The sequence below is a fragment of the Protopterus annectens genome, chromosome 11.part0 (genome assembly GCF_019279795.1).
Source record: "Protopterus annectens isolate FY-2018-M chromosome 11.part0, PAN1.0, whole genome shotgun sequence".
Classification (NCBI taxonomy): Eukaryota; Metazoa; Chordata; order Ceratodontiformes; family Protopteridae; genus Protopterus; species Protopterus annectens.
This window is the reverse complement of record NC_056745.1, coordinates 349648498-349675124: the sequence shown is the minus strand read 5'-3', so window position 1 is coordinate 349675124 and position 26627 is coordinate 349648498.

Sequence of the window (26627 nt, the reverse complement as noted above, 5' to 3'; positions counted from 1 at the left end):
TTGTCCCTGTACAAATCCTGACTAACCCCCAATCAAACATATTTCATAAATGAGAACCTCATTACAATTATAAAACTCTGACTCTCTAACTGTTTAAAATTGTGTGTATCACCCACCTACTGGAATGATTTTAAGTTAACACTACACCATGTATGATAACCACCTTAATATATGTGTTTTCCTTTTTCAGATGAAATCTTTAACTATTTCTTTCTCAGCTACTTGTTTCCAACCTTTGCAGTGTGTATGTGAGAAAAACATGTACCTGTGTGTACATATTGTTAAACAAATCTCAGTTTTGTGATAACTTACTGTAATACTTTCACTGTATTTACACTTGTTTTTTTACATTTGGAGCTTTTCTCCGTGGGCCTCCGCTGAAAATTGACTTGTATCCAGTCGGACTTTCCTGGTTAACAAATGTAAAATAAAATAAATACATAAAATTATTAATGAACTGTGCCACATAGAAGGACTTTCTGACCAAAGTGGCAATGTGGTGATCAAAGTAGCGGTTGCTGTCAACCAGCATCCCCAGATCCCTTATAATGCCTTCAGCGTTCAGTGGGCTTCCAACGATGTGGTAATTAGCGAGAACTGAGTTTTTACCAAAGGTGTTAAGCTTAAGGCCATGGTTTCGACACCAGTCATTGGTCTCAGTGAGGCCTTTCTGTGGGATGTCTGCATCACTTGGGGAGTTAATAATGGCTCCCAGCTTGCAGTTGTCTGTGAACTTGGTCAGCCAGAGTCCCTTTGTGTTGGCCTGGACTTCTGAGAAGTAGATGCTGAACAGGAGAGGACCCAGGACCGATCCCTGTGGGACTCCACTCATGACTGGTCGGCAGGCTGACTTGGAGTCTGCTACTTTCACACTGTGTGTTCTATCTGTGAGCCAATTTGCAACCCACCTAGTGATATAGGGGTTGATGCCTAGTTTGGTGAGTTTATCAATAATTCCTGAGTGAAGAATGGTATTAATGGCCTTGGCCAGATCAAGATAGGCTCTATGCACTGCCTTACCTTTATCCACAGCCCTGGTGACTGACTCAGTGAAGTCAACCAGGTTGAGCAGGCATGATCTCCCTTTCATAAAGCCAAATTGCATGGGGGTCTAAAGATTGGACATTTCCTATACCTTTGTTAGTCAGGTCCATGATGATGGGCTCCATAGCTTTACATATCAGACTTATCAGGCTAATGGGTCAATAATTCTCAGGGTCTGTAGTCACTCCCCCTTTATGGAGAGGGATGACTGCAGCAGTGCACCATTCAATAAGGACAAAGCCTGAGGTGAGGCTGTGACTGAACAGGGCACACAGATGTGGTGCCAGTTCACTTTGTAGTTCATGTAGAACACAGCCAGGGATATTATCAGGTCCCATGGAAGCTGTATTCTTGGCCATGGACAATGCAGATTTAACCTGTGCTGCAGTAATACTGGATGCCTGGCATTCTTACGGTAATATGATTGGTCTTTTAGGGGGGGGGGGAGTAAAGTTGGCAGTGAATCTGTCGGCCAGTATGTTGGCAATATCTGTTGGCTCAGTATAGGAGGTACCACTGTGCAGTAACTCAGAGCTGAGTATTGCAGTGGAGGTTCTTGATATAGCTATAGAAGGCTTTGTGATTGTTTTTAGTGTTTGCCACAATTCTGCCTTCATAGCTGGCTTTAGAGGATTTGATGAGGGATCTCAACTTTTTGCTGAGGCTAATAAGGGAGTTTTTCTAGTCTTGGGACTTCACCTTTTTCTGCAACAGTTTCTTCCTTCAGTTGTAGAGTTTATTAATGGCAGGGGACCACCAGATTTGCTTCCTTTTTTTGAAGGAGAGTGTCTTGGTTCTGTTGGGTATGGCTAGTACCATGCATTTATGTATATGTTCGTACAGTGCATTGGTGAATGATTTGGCAGTCATGCAGCTATTTTCCATTTATATGGGTGTCATGAAGTTAGCCACCTCTGTGTTTAGGAGTCCAAAGTCAGCTTTGGAGAATTTTTTTAAGGTGGTTACCTTTGTGGGGGGGTGTGGGTGAGATGTAGATTTCCATGGTTATTAGTTTATGTTTGGATCTGACCAGGGAGGGATTCACTATTAGTGTAGAGCAACGGTCACCCATGTTAGTAATAACCAGGTCAAAGATGTTACTTCTTCTAGTGAGGGTCAGAATGAGCTTGTCCAGGGCATTGGATTGATGAATTCCAGGAAGTGTTGGGCCAGTGTATTGCTGCTTGAGTAGTTTTCCCAGTTGATGGAGAGGTAGTTGACGTCTCCTAGTAAGAGAGTGTTGGGTTGGACCTTGATAGATTCCAGGGTGCTTAGGAATGTGGAGAGAGTCTAGAGACATGGTGAGGAGCTATAGAAGGCTTTGACCTGGATCACTGTCTAATCCAATGATAGTTATAACTGAAGTATCTCAGATGCATTATGCTGGGCTACTAATCTGGAGATGTGCATATCCTTCATGAATGTGGAGACACCACCAACTCTGGAGCTTCGATCCATGTTTTGGGTCTGAAAGGTATGGAATGAGTTATAGCCTATTAGCACAAGGGTGCTGTCTGCCACTTTAAACCAGGTCTTCGTTACAGCACAAATGTCAATTTTCTCCATTTTGAGGAGTGCTTTGAGTGAGTGCATCTAGTGATTTAGACTTCTAGAACTGAGTAGCATGACCCTCAGATTGCATTTATTTATAGTTCTTACAGTGGTAAATTGGTCTTTTGGAACACCACCTAAAAAAGGCACTAATGGGGTGCAAGAGCCTTAGTCAGTACCCGGAAACCCAGGGGTGACAGATGCAGGCCATCTCTGGCAAAGCATTGAGGTCTGTCACTCTTGTTATCCCAAGCAGACAGATACTGGATCCCCTTAGAATGACACCAGAAACTTAGCCAATTGTTGAAGTCAATTATTTTTTGTTTGTACTGCAGTATCATTCTGGATGCTGCTCAGGGCTAGTGTCATACCTGCTTGGGCCACATAATCTGAGAGCTCCACCATGTCTCTTTTCATGTAGCCCAGGGAGGTGCGTCTCAGGTCATTCATAGCCATATGGACAATGACAGAGTCATACTTGCACTTTGTTGTGGAGTGACCTGAGTGTGTGTGTTATGTGTTGGATTCTTGCACCTGATAGAGAGCTGACTGTTACCTTCTCCTTATTCAGCCTAGTTAGTGGGACATCTGTGTGTCTCACTATTGAGTCACCTATGATTAGTGTATTGGGTAAGCCGTTTAGTCTTGGGTGTTTAGGTTGAAGGGCACACTGTGGAGGTGAGCTATGTGTCCTGTGGTTTGTGCTGTGTTGTGATGGTCGAGTGCATTTCTGTCTTGGAGTTCTCTGCTGTTTGGGTAAATTTCTATTGAGAGCCTCTGCGAAGGCAGGTGTGTGGTTTGTGTTTTTATGTGAGAGCTGTGATAGTGGGTGTTCTAGTGGGCTGTGTTCCATGTGGTGTGGTGCAGGTGTTGACTTTCTCCTCTTGACCAGCTAGTCCGGTCTTGGCTGGAGAGTGAATAGCTTCCAATTTGGTGATATAAGTGCATCTCTCACAATTCTGAGGGTGGGAGTAGTCTGGGTACATGAGCTACACTCCCTCAGAATGCCCAAGTGTACCAGGTTTATAGGAGAAAGCACAAGTGACTGCCCTTTAATCATGCCAAGAAGGGTCATCATAACTACTAAGTACTGAAGCTATTTCCATGAAGAACAACTAGTGCTGATGGATGGCACTTAGGTATGCTACAATAATTGCTACAAAAACCTGTTGGAGTGCAAAGTGATTAGGCTATTTGAGGTGCAGGAGAGAAAATTTAGCAAGATCTAAGAAAATAAATGAAGAACAGACTTTCTGGCACCAGTAATAGTTTTCTATATCTTTAACAAACATAATGTAAAGGTGGGTCATTGCTGTTTCAAATTGAATGGATTATATTAATTAGCCTAATTGCATTTAGATGATTGTATAAAGGAGGGGTGTGATGTTATGTGATTATTCCTTGAAGGTGAAAGGCTGAAGTACCAGAATTCAAGGACTTGAGAATTTTTCACCCTGGTGTTGTGTTTGTTTGAAGCTCTGCACTGTTCCTGTGTTTTTGGTCTTGTTACAGTGAGGTGAAGTGTTTAGTTAGTACCAGTAATAGTTTACCTCAGCTCGGCACTGCTGCATGGAGCTTAAACAATGCAAACCCGTGAAAATGTGGGCTTTTAAACCAGAAAGTTGATTACCACTACCACTGATAAGCTAGAAGACTTGGCTCCAACACAGAAAATCTTGGGGGGCTCAGAAGCTTACTAACAGTACTGGATACAGCAAATCTGTATCTGGACTAGACTAATTACAGGAAAGGCGGGAAACAAGTGCAAAAGCAGGCTTTTAAACCAGAAAGTTGAAAGAGATGAAAAAACTGCCCGAACAGCTGATAAACTACAATTTCTGGGCCAAAAAACACTCATCTTATGGTAGATAGGCTACTTAGGGCTTACCACTCCCACTGATAAGTTAGAAGGCTTCCCTCCAACACAGAAAGACTTGGGGGGCTCAGAAGTTTACAAACACTCCTGGATACAGAAAACCTGTATCAGGACTAGACTAGTTACAGGAAAGGCAGGAAACAAGCTTAGAACTTTTTTTTTTTTTTTTACAGAAAAGCAACTAAAACTGCAGTAAAAACAATTCAAATTCAGTGCAAGCTAGCACACTTGAGTGTGTAGCAAAAGTAAAGCAAATGCAGTTCAAATAAATACAATTAAATTTAAAAAATGACTAAAAATAAGTGCAGAAAGCAGTAAATTAGGAAAAAGTCAAAATGGAGGCACTTAGAGTATCAGAAAACAATGCCAGCAGATATATGAATAATGCAGTCAAGCAAAAATTAAGGCAGTGCAGAACTCTGAACAGTTAAAAGTGCCAAAAAATATACTTATCAGCTCTATATTTCCAGATTTTTGAGAAGCACACTCAGTCAGAACACAAGGAGATTCTAGCAATGGTAGATTATAGCAAAGTGTTTTTTTTTTTACTTACCGATGCTGGGGTTTAGGGTCTGGAGCATTTGTCATGTGTGATTTTTAGCTATTTAACAGTAGAAAACAGGTAATTCCTGATCGTCTTACTGAGTATTGTGGTTTGTCTCTAAGTCATGTTGCAATGCATTCAACCATTAGTAACAATGAGATGAAAAATACATTGGCTTTCCAGCTTGATCAATATGTCCAATATTTTGCACTCCATTCCACATAATGGCATACTCATTTTAAAGACTTTTTTAAGTTTGTGTTTTGTATCATTTGGATTTATACAGCTAAATTTCTTTGAAGGATCTTTGTAGGCTGAAGAGACCAGCTGTCCAATAAGAAGGCTATAAGACTATGATGTCCTAAAGCAATGCTACTGGCACTCATATTTTCCATATGGGTTGCTGATTATATCTGATGGCTTCTAGTGGATTCTGGTTAAAGTGTTTGTTGGATTTTAAAATATGAGTATATAATTCAGCTAGTCAGCATCACCAAGTTTTATGCTATTGCCATTTTAAAGACTCTCTAACACTCCTGTCTACCACACCTTTTAGTGCTGCAATAAACATATTTTGTACTATATAATATTTCATTTGAAATATATGCCAAATTCAGCTGTTGACAGCAGTTGAGCTGCAGTTTTCATTAAAAAAGCCACCATATACTTTAACCTAAGTGTCCACTTCATCAACATTATGCAATAATTGCTTTCCTACTTTGTTACTGCTACTTTTATCATTGATGTTTCTGCACGAGTTTCTTCATGAAATGATATCTGAACTCATTTTTAGTTCCACCTGTGTTTGAAGTTTCTGTCCCATCATCTAGGACGTATAAGTTCTTATTTCATGCAGCCACCCCGGTCATAATTCCTTTTCTTCTACTTTACAACAAAAGACATGCATTAGTTTTCTAGGTATGATAGCCTACTCATTATTGTTAAAAATTCAACTTTTTATAAATGTTATTAATATTTTCTTTATAACAAATTAAGGTTTATAAAAGAATTGTACCAAATTTAAAATAGAGTAAGAGAGAGAAAAAATATTTAAAATATATACAAAGCATGTTAGAGATAATAAAAAATCCAATATCTTTCAATTTGTTTTTTCTCCATAATACTGCTTCCTGCTCAGGTATAACACTAAAACCCAGAGCCGTTTCTGAGCGTGTTGTACATGGTCAATCCACTTCTGCAGAAATAATAGGTAATAGCATTTTCAAAATCTTACTTTCTATTCATATCAACAAAAGTTTCCTGAGGCACAAAAAACATTTAAAAACACTTGGGGCAAATGTCTACATTCAGTAATGTTCTGAATTTCCCATTCAACTTCTGACCCATACCAGAAGCTCCTACATTGGAATGAAGTGCAAAAATTGATGTTAACTACTTGGAAAAACCCACCAAAACTTTAATGATGTGCTCCCTAGTTTTGGATGTGCTGAACCTGCACTGAATTTTAAGTAGAACTCACTGTAGCATGATTCAGTGCCAACAGTACCAATCCTGAATGATGGTTGGCTAATACAAGCATAAGCCTTGACGGCTGAAAAAAAGCTCAATAGTTGTATTAAGAATGCTTAAATGTGTTTAACAGTAAGTGCAATGCACTTAATAAGTTATCAGATTAATAAATATCTTGGATAATATAAACAGACAGACACATTTCTCTAGCTATGAGAAATATTGGTAAACTATGATAAAACCATTAAAATGTTAACGGTATAAAATGAGCACTGGCAACTAATGAATGTTGCTTGAATTGCATTTATAAAAATATATACCATTAGTACCGATGCTGTATCAGAATTTTGTCTCAAAACTGAGAGCACTAAAATAAAAAATAAATAAATAAATAAACAAACATGATACTGCATGCAACCAGTGAAGTGCAAAACTGGCTGTTACACGTAACTCACCCTCCCACCCATGTAGTGGTCTACACTCCTGACAACTCCCCTACATATGTATGCATGTGTATATATATATATATATATATATATATATATATATATATATATATATATATATATATATATATAAGATTACTGTATTCTTCATTTCAGAGAAATGTTGGACTCAGTGTATATATTTCAGTGTTATTGCATTTAATTTCTAGCAACTTCAGGACTAGTATTAAAAACCTCAAAAACACATCAGGTTTCCTAGCTTATAGCTGCTCAATCATTAAAGTTGCAAATTCAATTTTTGTTGAATCTCAAAGATTTCAATTGACATCTCCCTCAAAGCAACCTTGGAGAACAACATATTCTTTAATGTCCCCACTAACTAAATAGGCCACTATTATACTTTGAATGAACCTTAATGCTCACACGAATGAAAAAAACATGGTCAGGATTTCTCTGTCCAAAACCAAATGAAAATAAGAAGAAGGTAAACACCATGAAAAAGGGAGAAATGTGTTGACAGTGCAATAATTATAGTGTAAACAGCCCAGTTATGTGGATTATTTCACAGAATTAAGGATTACATGGACTTCCTTTAGTCTGCATTTCTTACAGTGTCACACTCCCCTGATATCTTTTGCAAATGAAATGACCAGGCTTCATTGTGTTTCCACTGTGTGGTTACTTGGTCTGTGACTGTAAACCAGATCAAGCAGAATGGTTGGAAATTGGCTTATTTATGTTCAATTAAGCTACAGAAATTATATATTTTAAGGAGTTCTTGGTACACAAAAACTGCTTATAACATCAACTTTTATAGCATCAGAGCAGGATCTGTTTATCTTTAGTCCATGTCTGCAGTTTCAATGAATGAATCAACCAAAATGTGTGCTCTGTAGCTACATAATGCATACAGACATTATCTAGTGAATCTGTAATTTAGTAAACATTTGGGAGCATAAGCAGTCAGAGAGAGAGAGAGAGAGAGAGAGAGAGGGAGAGAGAGAGAGAAACTAATATTGACTTTATGACTAAAATTCACATCACCGGTTATGAAAGTGTTCTTAATTCAAGAGTGGCTTGAAGTTAAAATTATAAACTGTTGTCAGTCTGTCTGTCTGTATACAATTTTGAAAAAAACTAATGGCGTATGAAGAAACAACTTTTGCAATTTGTATTCTCATTAGTGGTCATGCATAAATTGTAGTGTATTCTGTCAACTGTGTTTGTTTAATGTCAAAACTGGGTGCAGCCAGCAAGATCCAAGATACAGAATTAAAGATGCAGTGCATACATTAAAATGGCTACTTCTGAAGTTATTCATTCAACAGTTGGTAAAATAACAAAACATACATCACTTTGAATGCATTTGCCATATTTACTGATATGTTCTGCAGTATCACAGCCTATTTGAAAGTAATAATGGCATTTATATACACTGAGAAAGTAAATTTCTTAATGTGTGGTGCTATATATACTCCTACTAGAGACACAAAACACTGCTCAGTCTTACATATATTTCTGGCTACATGTATGTGTTTGAAGGTGGGATATTTGGTGTCCTGTCATTGGGAAAAATGTTGCCCACATTAAAATGAATTTCTGTCCAAGGGCCTACATGGAATATGTCTGCCTGCCATAACTATGCATGTGTTTATTATTTCTACATCATATATTTATCAAACTCAGTTTATTCTTCGATGCATATTTATGAAAATGCCAATACACTGAAGTACAATTTGTTGGGGGCAAACAAACCCTACATTAATTTAAAAAAGTGCATTTCCTTGGAATGTAAAGCAGTTGGCACATTTGGGTTTTCTCAAAAAATAACTTTATTAATGTAAAATAATAGACATCAAAACTAAAAGGTTTTGACAGTTTTTCAAAATATAAAAAATATAAAGCTTGTGGTATTTGCATCTCACTCACTACAGGGGAGAGGGGGTTCCTTGGCACAAATAAAGATTTAAGTTGTCTCGTTTTAAAAGAATAGTAAAGCACCTCAAATGCTGAATGAAAATGAAAACAAAATATAATTTTTACTCCTAGATCAGATAGTTTATTAAGACTCTCCTCCATTTTGCCAGTTGGTCCAATAGGTCTCGTCTATAGCTGATACTCTGGTCTTCCATCACAAACTCCTCCATACTCTTCTGTAGCCTCATCATTTCTTGAGTCTTCAGTTATCATGAATTATCTTTGCTGCAGTACTCTTTCTCACTCACTCTTAAATAATTGGAGATTTCTGATTTCAAAGAAAAGGCAGTTACCTTAAAAAGATTAAGAACAGTAATCACTGCAGTATAAACAATAGCAACAATGTCTTTCCTATAGAGGTTTATGAGTGGGTCGCCAATCCCAACTGGCTTTGTATGTGTTTGAGACATAGATGCCAGGAAATTCACCTTGTGAGCAAAGATCAAGAGGAGAATCATGGCACTCGTGTCGAGAGCACATATTAGAAGTTTAGAATCTGAGATCCAATCACAGTTCTTTGTAGCGCGTGGAGCTTTACCTGCACCATTTACTACTAGTTACTACAGTAACAAAGAAAAAAAATCACTAAATGTTTTACCGGCTTTGAAAGTCACAAAACAATTAGCAAGCTCTGTCAGAAAGCCAGTGTATCAGAGTTCCTTTTGTTTACACTTACCTTTTCACAAAATGTCCAGACTTTTGCCTCATATGTTTGGTCTGTTCCTCATAAAGTTTGTGTCTGCGAATTTTGGAAAGCTTACTGAAGATTGAATTTACAAAATAATGACATACATTTAAGTTTTAGACATGGTATCCTTCAAAAAAAGCAGCTGAACAAACATCCTGTTTTCTAACAGGAAGTCAGGACATGTTACTGAGGGACAGCAGGCAGCAACACAGTTTTTATTCTGCCACTGCTAATCAGTAGTACTGGAAAATCTGACTGCCTACTGCTAATATTTTTTTAAGATCAAGTCTCCTGTCATTCTAGTGCTTCAGTGATTTTTTTTTGGATATCACAGGGTAGTCACTGTGCTCCATGCACTACAGTAGTGTTATGCACATCAAAAACACAGTTTTGCACTTACGTCATAGGCAACCCCCCACACTATATTCCATTTGAATCCCAGCTGGAAACATTTGGTGTTAGGTCTGTACATGGTCTGAATCCCTGGCACAGGTCTTTTGTATAATGGTGCATAACACTAAGCAGTGTTTTATTTTAAAGCAGAAACTATGGATTCCCACCTGCAAAACATTACATTCCCTATTTCTGATGGTTTAATCACTACAAAGACATGTAGTCAGTCACCAAAGCAAACCCAGTGTAGTACTGCAGTGACTTCAGAGCCAGCTTGATGGTCAAGACCTAATGCTTGACTGCTGAATATCTACTTTCAGTTTTATTCATTTTTCTACTCAACCAATTGGGTGCTCCTTTTCGTCTATCCTGAGTGAGAATGCCACACCCCAGCCTACCAGTGATGCATTTTGTATGCACTGTAAAGGGTTTAGAAAAATCAAGGGTTGCCAGAAAAGGTTCCAAGCATATGAAAGGTTTTAGATGTTGGAAGGCATCCTCTGCCTCTGGGTCTTACCTGACTTTAATTAGTATTTTATTCTTAGTAAGTTAGGGAGGGTGAAGGCCATTGTGGAGAATTGTGGTACAAACTTTTGGTAGTAACCATTCGGTTTGAGGAAGCCCCTCATCTGCTTCTTTGTCTGGGGTGCTGGCAATATTTGTACTGCCTGACTTCGTTGTTATTTTTAGTGCTTGATTTTCACTCTCTCTCTATCTGTCTCTCTCTCTCTCTCTTTCTCTCTCTCTGTCTGCTTATAATGCCGCCTTGATACTTAATTTCATTCATTCCAAGCTTACTTTTGGGGGAGCATTACCCATGAGTCCTACTGGTCTGAATGAATCTAGAATAGTCAGAACTTTGAACAGGTATGAGTCTCAGTCTTCTGAATGAGTTATGACTTCATCCTATTCCTCTGCAGTATACATGCTATGAGGCATAAGCATCCTGTCCATTAGGAGCTGAAATGTATCTAGCACTCTGGAAAGGACAAACGGGAGAATTCAACATTGAATTTAGTTGTCTGGAGTTGAAAAGAAAGTTTTCTTTTTGGCAACATCCATCACTGGGATTAATAGCCTTTTTTAAGATCAAGGGTAGTCAGTAATCTCAGTTTTTTTAACATTTTAGTCAGCTCTTCAATATTAGGCATGGGGTAAATCATTGCAGAATCTTCAGGTTTTTTTGGGCCTAAGCATCAAAACTATGAGGCTATGTTCATCTCTATTGGACTTCTCAATAACCACCAACTGTAACATTTTCTTTGCTTCCCCCTTATCTGTCCTTCTTTAAAACTGGGGTACTGATAGAGTTTCATGTTGATTTTTTTTCATCTCGGCTAGTCACTGTATAATGTTTAACTAGAACAGTCTTATGTTGTAGTTGAATATTTCTTGGTTGTGGAGTAATAACTTCACTTCCAATTTTAAGGGGTTAGATAAGGTCTCATCAACAACCTGTTGGGTAAAGACAGTAGCCATTTTCCATTTTTATGTGTAGCTATTAGACTGATGGGAGCAGTTTCCTCTTTTTCCTATGGTTTCTTAGCTATTTCTACACGCCCTTATTATGTCTCCCTTAAATGAGCTTAAAGGAACTGAACTGAGTTCTACAGAAGCATGGGAGTCTAACAGATAGCAAACAAGATATATGATAATAACACATCCCAGTTATTGCCATCTTTTTCTGTTGTTTGACACAAAATGGGCTTTCATATTCCATTAAATCATTTGACAAGGCCATCAACTTGGAGGTTGTACATGAAAAGTCCTGAGTTGCTTCATGTTGATATTCTGACATAACCAGTGTATGAATTTCAACATAAAAGAGTTTCCTGGTCTACGAGGAATTCTTTTAGCATGCCCACTACAGAGAAAAGCAAGACCAATTATCTTGTTATAGCCTTTGAATTAGGCTTTCACACAGGGCCTGCTTTAGGGTATTTGGTTGCATAACCCAGTATGACCAGAGTATATTGGTTCCCATTACCGACTTTGACTAGAGGTCTCATAATGCCCATAACAATTTTCAAGTAAATTGTCTATGATGAATATGGGTATCAATCAGCTCTTAAAGTCAAGATTTAGAGACATTTTGTAGCATTTAGGACATCTTATACAAAACGTTTTCTACCTCTTCCATTATCCCTTGTCAATAAAGCCTGGTTAGAACTTGGGCGTTCATTTTCTCCATTCCCTGAGTGGGGCGGAGGATAGTCCAGTGGCATTCATCATCTTCAAGTCTAGGGCATGGCAAAAACTGCTGTCCAGGCTATAACACAACACTGCCCTCTGGGAAAGGTAGTCATCTTACTGATGGCCTTCACAGCCAATTCAGAGCTGGTCATGGCATACCACCAGGTAGGAAATCTGCCTGAAGGCAGCCAGCATGGCTGAATCTAGTCTCTCTAAGATGTGGCTATGTACCATTGTCATTACTAGTTCTCTAATGGGCTCAGTTAATACTAGTTGGTGTACTGTTTTTTTCCATTTTCTTGGTCACTCATTATAGCAAATCATTCTTAAGCTCAAAATAGGGGTTAGTTTGAGGAAGATATATGGTTAATATTTCCTTACTTCCCTGGATATGTTCTCCCTGGCTTTGCATAGGAGGGCATCCTTCTATTGGTCCCTCTTGACGTTCATGCCATTCAATTACAGATCAAATATCTCAGATTCCCTGCTCTGGTGGCTTCTCAAGAGGTAGAGAGATCTGCTTCTTCTCCTGCTAAGACTGAGACAGATGTCTTTGCATATTGTTTTCCTTTTGTGAATACGTGGAGTATCCATTTTACTCTTCTTTTTGCTGATTATACTCTATGTCTGTGGGTTAGAAAGCAATATCCTTCCTATCATTTATGCTGTTATTATGGATTGATTTAGTGTTAATTCCCTCACCCATCATTTTCTTTCTCTTCAGAGGTTCCTTCTTCCAAGGGTTTTTGGCTGGGAATGGCAGGAGTACACAACATCTTCATTGTCCTTTACTGTCTACTCTTCTTCTGTATTTTGTCAGCCTCTGGTTCTTCTTGGATGCCATTTATTCTTGATGCCAATCTTTTTTTTTTTCTAATGGGGTTACATAATTTTCTTTTCCGTATATACTCACACAGTTTTACCCATTTGTAGACTAATTAACATTATTCCTGACACATCCCTCCCAAATGGTTCGTTAATATAATTGATGCTATTCTCAATTATAGGGTTAAGTTAAGGATGTTAAGAGGGCTTTATGGTCACTACAACTCTAGGCTAGGGGCCAGGAATATTTGTTGTACCTTCACTGTCTCATTTTTTCATAAGTCATTAAAATAGGAAAAAGTCTTTTCCAGTAATCAAATCACGGGTAAGGAATGGTACTATCAACATATGAAATAAATTTCCCATATGCTACTTAGAGTTGTACTGGGGCTAACGGATCCCTCCTTTTATCTCTGTGGATGTATAAAACCTCTACAGCTTTAGAGAAATCATTTTTTCTCTTACAAACCAACTGCCCCTTAAGGAGGGTTATCATGCTACTGGAACACAGAAGTTCCTGTAGGTCTTTTCCATCTATGAAAGCAGGATATTTTTGCGAATTCAGTGGAGGCGTAGTAACAAACTATCTCTACAAGTCTGACATTAGCTCTGTCTCATTCCATTTGTTTAACAATATTTGCACTCCTATCAGCATTTTTATCATTTATGTCCAACCTGCCATTTTCCATCAGTAGTACAAACCATTACTATGTATCCACTCCTCCCACATTCAGAACACAAAACAGGCCTGTCATTTACTATATGCAAGTCATTCTTATGCAGATGCTCATAGCACATACTCATTTGTCAAGCACAATGCTTTCTGTGTCCTATTGATTTGCCTGTCACACGGGCTTGTTAACAACAATAGGCTGCACTTGATTAAACCTGTGACTGACAAATATTTACGTTACTGTCTCTTAGATATCATTATCTTCTGGATCCCACCACAGGGCGACAATGTATTAAGGTTCTGATATTTGTAATTTTACTGTGTTGGTTTTACTATAAATCTATGCATGAAAATTAACTATTTGAATTTCTTGTGATAATTCTAGCTACACAAGTGGGAAGTGTTAATTTTTATAGCCCTTATGATCTATGCCTTTCATAATATAAAGGCATATAGATGACCTCCTCATAGCTCTCAACCTTTGGCTTCCAAAATGAGGAACATTACCTGTCATAATGTGGAGCAACTGGGAAAAATATGGAACATTTACTAACAGCTTACTAACAGATTCAACTAGGAAGCTTGTAGGATCATAAAAATGTAATATTTTTAATTATAATTCTTTTAATGAAATAACATGATTCACTTCTATTTAATACAGGTATCAGTTAAAATTGCTAACACTTAATGTATGACAGACTCTTTCAATGTGGAACTTCAAGGAACATGTACTTTTTAAAAGATGGTGAATGTTCCTCATAATGAGGTACGCTTCAGCGGTATAGACATCCTGTGAATTATGCCGCCAGATTCTGAGCCCATTATGGCCAATGTCTGCCGCCTGGGTGATGCTTCACTCAGAAGCCACTATACAGGTTTCTAGGTCTTTTTTGTGCTTTAATTGCTTTAGGAGAGGCGTAACTCGTGGTATTGCCATGGATTTGACTACTGTTATCATGCCTTTGGCAGCTGTGGCTTGTAGGAGTTATTTTACAATAGCTATTCTGAAGCTCACTGGAGCAGTGGCCCTTCATCAGGAGTGCAGCTCAGCATTGGCTCCTCATCTGCAGCCTAAAAAGATCAGTTGGACTGTTTGTGAAGGCAACAAATGTGTCTTCCTTGACAGCTGCCCAGCCTATTGCTAGGTGCAGTATCTCTCAGCACCATAAACCAATAAAAGTGAAATACCAAAAATGGAAAATCCATTTTCTTGGGGATTATCTCTCCTTTGGCAGTGACAGGTTTGGGATTACAGGAATATTTGTAATGCCTGAAGTTCATGCCCAATAAATCCCATAATGAGGAATGCAAGCCTGATGATCAGGAAAAAAAATATTTACTGATGTAAAGCATTAGCCTCAAACTGACTAAAGCAAATGAAAAGAAAAAAGCTTTAACAGTTTAAAAAAATATAAAAGTCTTTAAAGTCCATGCACAATAAAAATTTTATGGGATTTTACACCATATTCAAGGGATTTTTGTGGCATAAATTAAGGTTTCAAGAGGGTCACTTTAAAATAATATTGCAGTATCTCTGCTGCTAAATAAGAACCAAGACAAACATAGTTTTTTCCCATGTCAGACATAAACAACATTTATAAAGAATCTCTACTTGTTTATTAATTGCTCTCATTTGTCTCATCCAGAGCCAATATTCTGATCTGCAGTTATGGATTCTTTCAGACTCATTCAAAACCCCATTCTTACTTGTCTTCTCTCTTATCTCATCTTAATTCCTTGCTTTATCTTCTCTGCCATACTCTTTCACAGTCAGTCTTAAATACTGTGAGGCTGCATCTCAAGGCTAATTTGCATAGAGCAAGCCTTCACAGCCATTTAAACAATGGTCACAATAACATTTACAAGAACGTTATATGCATCAAAAATCTTCACTTTATACTATCACAGGAAACCACCCTCATGTATATATATATATATATATATATATATATATATATATATATATATATATAGTTATACATATATACATCTGTATAAAATCACATTCACTAATGGCACAGTGGTGCAGCAGTGGTGTCATTGCCTCAAAGCAAGAGGTTCTCGCGTTCGATTCTTGGCTGGAATGCCTTCTGTGCAGAGTTTCCATGTCCTCCCTGCATTCGTGTGGGTTTTCTCCAGGTATTCCAGTTTCCTCCTATGTTACAAAAACATTTATCATGGAGTATTTCTCCCTAGGTCTCTGCTGAAAATTGGCTTTGTTTGAAGTCAGACTTTCCTAGTAAACAAATGGTAAATAAATAATGTCAAACAGATTAAATCCTGTCATCTAGAATGTCCAACATAACTACTGCAGGAATCAAGGAAATCAGAGTCAACTACTTGTGTATATACACTATATACACACACACACACACACATATATATATATATATATATATATATATATATATATATATATATAGATAGATAGATATGTAAATATATGTTGTATTAATATTATTTAATGGAATTAAATGGAAACTATAGACTAAAGACTATATAAGGGAATGGGTGCACTGATCTCCTGATTTTTCACCTTGCTCTTTTATAACATAGTTATGAAGATTACTTCTCTTATGAATTCATTTAGTAAATGTGTTTTTGGTTAAATATTCACAAAACTAACTTGTCACTTTCACATCAATTTATTTACTGTTAATACATTTAGTAGTGGACTGATCCAAGAGTGCCAGTTTCATCCATAATGCTGAAGAACCGTACATTCAGCAGGAAAAAAACAGCATCATGATCTGCAGATATTAAAAGCACATAGAAAAAAATGTAAATAATATTCAGGCACTCATGCTAGAAATTGCTCTTGAACAAATTATTGACGGACTAATGCACGCCAAGGTACATAGTGAACAACTGAAATAATTTCAATAGCAATAGAATAGAAGCAATTAGTGATAATATGTGTTATTATCATCCTGGAACTGTACATACTATTCAAGATCAGATATTTTTTTTCCTGTACGGCTAACTTAGAGACTTTGGTTTCAGATAATAAAAGGCAAGACTGAGAAAGAGAGACTGAGAAATGTACTGAAAAAAGTAGTATTTCTAACAAGGAGACTCTGATATATATATGCCAAGGCACCATGTGTTGAATGCATCAATTTGCTCTAAAAATAATTACTGTAAACTCTGGTTTTCCATCCAGGTGCTCATTGTGAATGTGTGGATTTTCTCCAGGTACTCCAATTTCTACCATCTTAGAAAAATAATTGTGCCAATTGATGTCTAAAACTCCAAATATGTGCACTTACACTTACTCATGTAGATGGCTTCACTATGATTCATTTTCTTTTGTAGAGACTGACTTTGGAGCTAAAGCTTATGTCTCAGAGAGAGACACATCTGACCCCTGCACTACAGGTTCTAGATGTTTGCTGTAGCACATGGACTGGATAACAGCAGTTCTGGTCTGCCTGCTGATTTCTGTTGCCCCAAAATAGCACTTCACACCCTGTTATGGACTCATGATATGCTTCTTACAATCAGAAGTATTTTGTAAGCTCCGCCATGTTACTAACTTATATTTTTTTCCTGCACTGAGCATCAGTTTCAAAACTGTCATCTGGCACTGTAAAAGTAAACATAGTAAACAGTCAAGATTCCAAGTACATTACAGCGGAATACTTGGAAAAGTTACAGCAAGTGTGTGGGGGCTAACAGCCCCAACATGTTTGAGTCGATGGGGTACAAGTGCTCAGAGGTGCAGGGTGGGACAAAAAGTACCATTTAAAGGATGACCTGCTCTAATGTTCACAGATGCTATCTGTTTGTAGATTATTACAGGCCTAGGCAATAACCAGAGGTCAGAACCCTACAGAATGCTGATATCTGTGCGGTCACTGAAACTTGGTTTAAAGCCACTGAGAGCACTCTGACACTGCAAAGTTATAATGCCTTCCACACATTTAGACCAGCTACCACACAGACCAGGACTAAAGGTGGAGGTATCTCAATTTTCATCAAAAATAAATATAATATACCACAAGTCTGGTCAAACAAAACATGCACTTGAGCTTCTCCATGTTCAAATTACCATAGATAAAATCCAGTACCACTTCCTTGCAAGGTATAGGTCCCCCACTATGACCTAGGAAACACATAACTACCCCACTGTTAACTGGGAATCATATATGACACCACATGCACAGGCACAGAGATTGCTGGATTTTGTAAACACAAACTCCCTAGACAAGACTGTCAGTCCACCAAGAAGGGGTGGAGCCATACCAGATTTGGTTCTCACTAATATGGTAGAGTGCTGCACACCTCCTAGTGTAATGTTTTCAATGGTAAGGTCAGACCACAAAATTGTTTCTTTTGAAGTAAAAATAAAACCCTGGAACCCCAGCTAACCCTGTAATATTCAGGAACTACTCTAAGGCCAACTTCATACTATTAAGTGATAACCTGGTAAAATTCCAAGCCCCCATAAACCCTGAAAACACTGCTGCCTATGTAGAACTGTTCAGAGAAAACCTATACAAGCATGTTAAAGGCTGCATAGAGGCAGCTGTACCCACCATAAAGAAGTACAGAACCAACTCACGAAACAACCCACCCTGGTGGAATCACAAAATCTTTAGGCTGTATAACAGAAGGAAGAAAATCATTGTAAAAATTAGGAGGTGCAGCATCCAGCAGGATAAAAGCTGTCTCATCAAACTAAACAAACAACTCAGAGGACAAATAAAGTCTACCAAAGCAAAATTGATGTAAATTTGGCCTCACAGGCCAAGGTAAACCACAAGGCATTCTTTAGTTATGCCCACAACCTCAAAGATGATATGGAGCCACCTAGAATGAGCCCAAAGATATAGCAAACCTTTTGGCTGACAAATTTAGCTCCAGCTTTACACCTCTCTCCCTGTCCACCTTCCCTCAGGAAATACTATCAAATATAACTCTCCCTGCCATCAGTAGGAACAGGGTCTTAATGCTCTCGCTAAGGCCAAGAACACTGGTTTAATGGTCCCAGACAATATCCCAGGGTGTCTTTTAAATAGCATGAATCATAATCTATTAGGTCTTCTGGAATTGCTGTTTAACTGTAGCCTCCAAACTGGTTATAGGCTTCATGAATGAAGAATAGCAACAATCAACCCTCTGCACAAAAGTGGGCCATATACAGACTTTAGAAACTACAGATTCCTAAGTCTCACTAGTCTCATATGCAAAACCATGGAAGGAATTATCATGGAAATGATCAATTATGACATAGAAAACTTCCACACACTGGATCCAACCCAATTTGGTTTCAAGGGCAGGTCATGCCTATTCAACCTGGTGGACTTCTTTGAGAAGGTCACAAAGGCGATGAATGAGGGCAAAGTGGTTCACATTTTCTACCTTGACCTAGCCAAGGCATTTGACACAATCCCCCACTCAGGCATTGTTGACAATCATAAGAGGTTAGGTACAAACCCTTATGTCACCCGGTAGGTAGCCAGCTGGCTCACAGATAGGACCCAAGAAGTTAGAATTGGGGAGTCCACCTTTACAAAGAGGCCAGTCATAAGCAAAGTCCCTCAGGGATCACTCCTTTTTGGCATTTACTTCTCCAAAGTCAAGGCTAGTGTCAATGACCTCTGCATGATTAAATCTGATGATGATTGCAAATTAGGAGCTGTCATTGAATCACCCACTGACAAAAATGTTCTCCAGAAAGGGCTGACACAGACAAACAACTGTTGCCAGAGCCATGGGCTAAACCTAAATGCTAAGAAATGCATAATATTATCCCCTTGTGAAGTCATCCACCCCTAGTAGCTATTATATTGTCAGCAAACCTCTAAGTGCTGACCCAGTAATCAGGGACTTGGGGACACAAATGGATAGTAGCTAGCCTTTGACCATCATGTGTCTACAGCTGTGAGGAAATCATTCTATGTTGATTAACTTACAAACAAAGGTATGGCATCTAGTTTCAAGGAAGTCATTGGTCCACTGTATTCTGCATGTTTGACCTATCAGAGTACAATGCCACCTTTGTTATGTACCTAAGCTGGCATATTCAACAACTGGAACATCCATAGTATTCCTCACTAAAAAAATACAGGGCATAAGTAACATGTCCTATACAAACTTGCTTGCTTGTAAATGTTTCACCTCCCAAGCCTCTGCTTACACTTATCAAGGATACCAGAATTTATCAGAGATTTGGGATACATGGTTAGGCTTAAAAAGGCATGTGGGGTTGTTTGGCTAGTAAATATCTATGAACCAAACCCTGTACCTTATATCTGTGAAGTAAATTCCTTAACAACTATTCCAAATCCTACCATAACCATCTTCAAAAAGCAATTACCCTGTTAAGTGGTATCAGGGACACAAAGAAGTCAGCATTTTTTTTAATATAAAGAGAATTTCTAGAAAACAGTGAAACCATATTTTAGAGTTACAAATAGTAGTTGGTTTTGATTACCTTGCGGAAGTTATGGAACTTTTTTTAAATTCAAAAATTGCTGACTTGTGACAAATGATGGGAATGTATTTTAGGCCCAAGGAATTAGGACTGTTATTAGGGAGAGTACTGTATATGAAAAGCATGAAAAGCAAACAATGGATTTAGCAACTGAACACAATTATATAGTGATTAGATTTTCATGGAAAGTCAATGAGGGAAGATGAAGGTTGTTAATGTGCAAATAGAGGAAAATAACACAGAACTGTAAGGAAAAAAAGAAATATCTTTGGAGTGGGATGCTAAAAAGAATTTATTTATGTGTTTCCTTACTTTGTCAACTGGTTTGATGAGCTGGTCTGTATATCCTTGTCAGACACAACCCGGGTCAGGAAAGCAGTCACAAAGACTAAAGGACAATAATGGGATATTAAAGCAGATTGCTCAACCTGCTGTCTCTTTTAGTCCCTCTTTATTGATACAGCCTTAAAAAATCACCCATGCAGCTTTAAAAACTAATCCACTCAACTGTTTTCTCTGTTAGGCTTCCTACCTTTCTGTACTGTTTTACTTTCACTTTGAAAACCAAGTTGAAAAACTTGTAGCTGGCTCTGAAATGATGATGTCACATCTGCCAGAGCTCTTGCTCTAGCTACTGGGGACGTTTCCTCCCCCAAAGTGATATAATCCCCACCTGATTTGCATGCTGTATGGAAGAGCCAGTGGACCTCCCACATTGTGATATCAGAGCTGCCTTGCCCAGCCCACTCTTAACCTAGCAAAAATGTTAAACTATAATCTCACTTTTCTGAAGAGCCCTACCGATATGTGACAAAGTACAGGCAGAAGCACAGTAACAGCTGCAAAAACTAAGAGCATAAATTTGCAATGACAATGTATAGACATAAACTGCATGTTTTTACATAAGAACCAGATGTCTGTCACAATTAATCAACAACACTAAATCAGATTACAAGAAGTATGCAATACCGTAATTTTCTTAAATTGCCGCTTAAAAAAACGTGGGTGCTGTCATGCAAGTCTGTGAAATATTTTGTGTTTATAGTGAATCATTTGTTCGCTATTTAACCAAACAGGAAGAAAAAATAAGTGGGAGTTTGATGCTTTGCAAAACAGTGATTATTCCCAGTGCTATGGAGCTTGGTTCTAAATTTGACAGGAGGAGTGCAACAAAAAGAAAATCTCCCACTGTAAGGAAGGAAAGGCTGGCAAGAAAATAGTACATTAGTCTGGTCACCTGCTGTGAGCTGTCAATTACATGCAGATAATGGGTCAAATTACTCTTAGCTCTTTGACAGCTGGGGGGGGGTAGGTGTGAAGGAGGGTACCTTGAAAAACTAGATTTCAGCCTTCAAAAAAGAAATCAAGTTAACATTTCTAAGAAGAAAGAGTAATAAAATGCATTTTTCAATTCTGTTCTGTAGCATTTGCACTGTTTGTGTTTGAAGTAGTCATTGAAAAAGGATAACAATTTAACCAAAAGTAGGTGACTACAGCACAGCAGTGAATGCCTGTAAAATCAGTCGACTGACAGGAGCTTTAGGGAAAACGTGGCAGATCTGATGCAATTTTTTGGAGACAGACAATGCATTCTGGGATACTTAGAGGCAGACTAAACAGTCAGAATTATTTCAAGATGCACTTTTCAATTATGTTCTGTAGCATTTGCACTGCTTGTTTTTGAAGTAGTCATTGAAAAAGGATAACATTTTAACCAAAAATAGGTGACTATATCACAGCAGTGAATGACTGTAAAATCAGTGAACTGACAGGAGCTTTAGGGAAAACATGGCAGATCTGATACAATTTTTGGAGACAAACAATGCATTCTGGGATACTTAGAGGCAGACTAAACAGTCAGAATTATTTCAAGATGCCAGACTCCATGTGGTCAGAATCAGAAATTGCATATAAAATATCTAAAAAGCTCTAAATAGTCCCAGAGTGGTTTTAAAATGTAGGAAACACTAAACTATGATGAAATAAACATGTTTTTGAGTCTGTGGGTGTGGTTATCCTTTAATGCTCGTCATGAAGTATAAGTTGCACCAGAAGACACTCACAGAGTCAAGTATACATAATCATGCAGTTATGGACACATTTGTTACAGACAATGGGGCTGGCAGTGAACATTATAGGTTCATAGGTTCATAGGTGGGTACTAGGCTATCTGCCCGAAGGCATTTATAAGCCTAGCCAGAATCTGTTGGCTTTCGCCATCCCCTTAGATTAGCTTCCTGTGTCTCTGTCCAGCAGAGCCACTGAAGTGATCCCTGAGGTAAACCTTCTGTTTCCCATCCACTCATCAAGGTTTCTTTTGAAGAGTGCTAGCGAGGAGCTCTGCTTAATGTAGATTGGGATCTTGTTCCAAAGCATGAGAAGTCTCTGGGACAGGAATCTATCCCTCCAGCACATCCTATTTATTGTTGTAGTGAGGTTTAGATCCCCAGAGCATGTGGCTCGAGGGGATAAGGTTTTCTTTAGGTGGAGCATGTCCATCAATTCTGGGTTGGACACGGCCATGTATGTTAGGCAGAGATCACCTCTGAGTAGGCGGTATGCAACCGAGTACAACTGGAGTTTCTTCAGTCAAGCTGCATAGGGCATCTGTTTGAGACCATTGATCCTCTTGGTGAGGTACTTCTGTGGTCTTTCCAGCTGTTGCAGGAGTCTTATAAGGTACATCCCAAATGGGGTGTTGATGATGGGTCTGATGAGTGATGAGTAGAGGGGCACAATGACCTCTTTTGATCTGGATGCGAACCCTTTTGTGATTAGGTGGGCCATGTAGAAGGATTTTCTAACCACTTTGGCAATGTGATTATCAAAGTTGTGATTACTTTTTACTTGGGTCCCCAGATCCTTTATTACATCTTCTGTATTTAGGGGTCTATCACCTATGTGGTAGTTTGTGGCTCCTTTGTTTTTTCCAAAGGGATGACAATGAACTTTTTGGCATTTAGCTTGAGGCCATGATTTTGACACTAGGTATCCATCTCAGTTAGACCTTTCTGGAGGATGTCTGTGTCAGCCAGAGAGTCAATTATAGCTCCTAGTTTGCAGTCGTCTGTGAACTTGGTCAGCCATAGTCCTCCTGTGCTTGCCTGTACCTCTGAGAAGTATATGCCAAATAGGAGGGATCCTAGGACTGAGCCCTGGGGAACACCACTTGTAACCAGTTTAGAGATGGACCTAGCTCCCACAACTCTCACCATGTGGGTTCTGTCTGTGAGCTAGTTGGCAACCCATCTTGTGATGTAGGGGATTGTGTTCAGGCTGGTGTGCTTGTCTATAATACCAGAATGGGGAATGGTGTCGAAGGCCTTAGTGAGCTGTAGGTAGGCTGTGTGTGCCACCTTTCCTTCATCTATAGCCTTGGTAACTGTGTCAAAGAAGTCCACCAGGTTCAGGAGGCATGATCTGCCCTTAACAAAGCCAAACTGGGTAGGGTCCAGTGTTCGGAGGTTCCCAATGTCTCTGTTAATGAGTTCCATGATGATGCACTCCATAGCCTTACAGACCAAGCTAGTCATTCTTATAGGGCGATAGTTCCCAGGTCTGTTGTGGCTCCACCTTTGTGGAGCGGAATAACCGTTGCTGTCCGCCACTCTATGGGTATGTAGCCTGTGGAGATGCTGAGTTTGAACAGTGTGTTTAGGTGAGGTGTTAGTTCATCTTTGAGCTCATGTAGGACGCAGCTTGGGACACTGTCCGGTCTCATTGATGCTGAGTTTTTGGCTTTGGAGAGGGCTGTTTTAACCTGAATGCCTGTGATTTCAGGGACTCTACATTCTTCTGGTATGGTTATGAGCAATTTGGGGGTGAGAGGGGGGTGAAGTTTGCACTGAACCTGTCTGCCAGGATGTTGGCAATATCAGTTGGTTCAGATATCGGTCAATTCAGTGTATGTTGTGCCATTCTGCACTAACTCCGAGCAGATCTGAGCATTGCCACTTAGATTCTTGACATAGCTAAAGAATGCCTTGTGGTTATCTTTGGAGTCGTTGGCAAGTTTTCTTTCAAAGCTAGCCATGGATTATTTTATGAGGGATCATAGTTTCTTGCTGATACTGATCAGGGATGTTTTCCCTTCTTGGGATTTTACTCTTTTCTGTACTAGTTTCCTCCTTCTGTTGTATAGCTTGTTTATAGCAGGAGTCCACCAGACTGGTTTCCTTTTCTTGGAGGAGTGAGTCTTGGTTTTACTTGGGATGGCACAATCCATGCATTCTTGTAGCTGCCCGTAAAATGCATTAGTAAAGGATTTTGCAGCTTGGACAGTGTTATCCTTCAGCATGGGGGCTTTGAAACTTTCCACCTCAGTCTTAAGTAACGTGAAGTTTGCTTTTGAAAAGTTTTTCATGGTGGCTTTCTTGTCCGGGGTGGGGGCGGAATATATATATATCCAAAGTGATCTGTTTATGGTCAGATCTAACCAGCGAGAGGTTGACCACTGGTGTGGAACTCTGGTCACCCATGTTGGTGATGACCAAGTCCAATATATTGTCACCTCTGGTGGGAGTGTTGACCAGTTGAATGTGGACATTTGAGTTTATAAATTCTAGGAAAAGATGAGCAAGGGAGTTAGTACTTGAGTAGTTCTCCCAGTTAATGTTTGGGTAATTGAAATCACCCAAAATTAGGGTGTTTGGTAGGACCTTTATGTTTCCTAGTGTTTCTAGAAATGCAGAATGGGAGTTCTGGGACATGGTGGGTAATTTGTAGCAAGCTACAATTTGAATTGCAGTTTTGCCCATTGTTAGTTGCACGTGGGTGATCTCTGAAGTATCATACTGTGCCACTAACCTGGAGGTGTGGGTATCCTTGATGAATGTGGATACGCCCCCACCTTTTGTATTTCGGTTTGGGTTCTGTGGCCGAAATGTATGTTATGAGTTGTAGCCAGGTAGTGCTGGGGTGCTCTCTGGAACCTTAAACCAGGTTTCTGTTACTGCACATATATCGATTTTCTCCATACTGAGGAGTGCCTCGAGTGCATCCATTCTGAGGTTTAGACTTCTGGCATTGAGTAGCATTCCCCTCAGTTTTTTGTTACTTGTGCTATTTACGGCGGTGGGTTTGTCTTTTGAGCTTTGCCTAAAAAAGGCACTATGGGGGTGGCAAGAGCCTTGGCAAGTATTCAAAAGCCTAAGGGAGACAGGTGCAAGCCATCTCTAGCAAAGCAGTGTGGCTTGTCGAGCATGTCATCCCAGGCAGACAGACACTGGATCCCCTTTGAATGACACCAAAAACTAAGCCAATTGTTGAAATTGAGAATTTTTTCTTTATACCGTGGTATGATTTTTGGTGAGGGCAGGATGCTACTCAGGGTTAGGAGGGTCATACTGGCCTGGGCTACATGATCAGAGAGCCCTTCAATGTCTCTTTTCATGTAGTCCAGGGAGGTATGGCTCAGGTCATTCACACCAACATGGACAATGACAGAGTCATGTTTATACTTGTTTTGGAGTGACCTGAGTGCTTGTGTTATGTGGCGGATCCTGGAACCTGACAGGCAGCTAACAGTAACCTTCTCGTTATTCAGCCTAGTGAGTGGGACGTCAGTGTGCCTGACTATAGAGTCACCTATTACTAGTATGTTGGGTATGTTATTTTGCCTTAAGGGCTGTGATTGCATGGCACACTGGTTTTGTGAAGTATGTTTCATGGTTTGTGTTGGGGAGGTGGAGGTTGCTTGGATGTTTGCTTTGGAGGTTTCTGTTGGTTTTGCAGATTTTTGTTTAGAGCCTCCAAGTATGTTTCCATGTATTTATGGGTGTTTTTTGACAGTGCTGGTTTAATGGGTCTATGTAAGACTGGTGGTGTGATGCAAGTATTTCCCTTCTCCTCTTGACTGTCTGATCCAGTCTTCAGCTGAGAGAGCTTAGCCTCTAGTTTGGCTGTATAACTGCATCTCTCGCATGTATTAGTGTTTGGTGGTAGGAGGAGGGGGTTGTCTGTGTACATGAGGCAGTTGTAACATGACCTCAAAATGCCCAGATTCACCAGTTGGACTGGAGAGTACACCTGAAACTGCCCTTTGGACATGCCTGGATCAGTACAGTGAACTGTTTTACTGGATGGCTGGTAAGGTCGAATAGAGAGCCTTGTCCTTCTGTACAGTACAGGAGGGTCTAGTGCTAGGGTTTATAAGTGCTTGCTATATGTTTTGAGCAAGAGCCGGGCTGAGAAATGAATGGCTTGAGTGCTTAAGTTGATAGTTTGTCTAGTTCCAAGGGAAAAATTGAAGAGGAGACTTTGTGGAGCCGGGAATAGTTTTACCCTAGCTAACCGGCGCTGTCCGGCACGCAAAACCAGGCAAATATAGTATTTATAGCAGGGAAATGAAGGAGATAGAAATTAGCCCAAAATGGACAATAAACTATTAATTTCTGGTCAACAGAACACTTGACAATGTATAAACTAAATAACTTTCCAGTTGATTTATTCCATCTAAACTGCACTCACTGTTCTGATGACATCATATTGTTACATTTTTACTATTCTT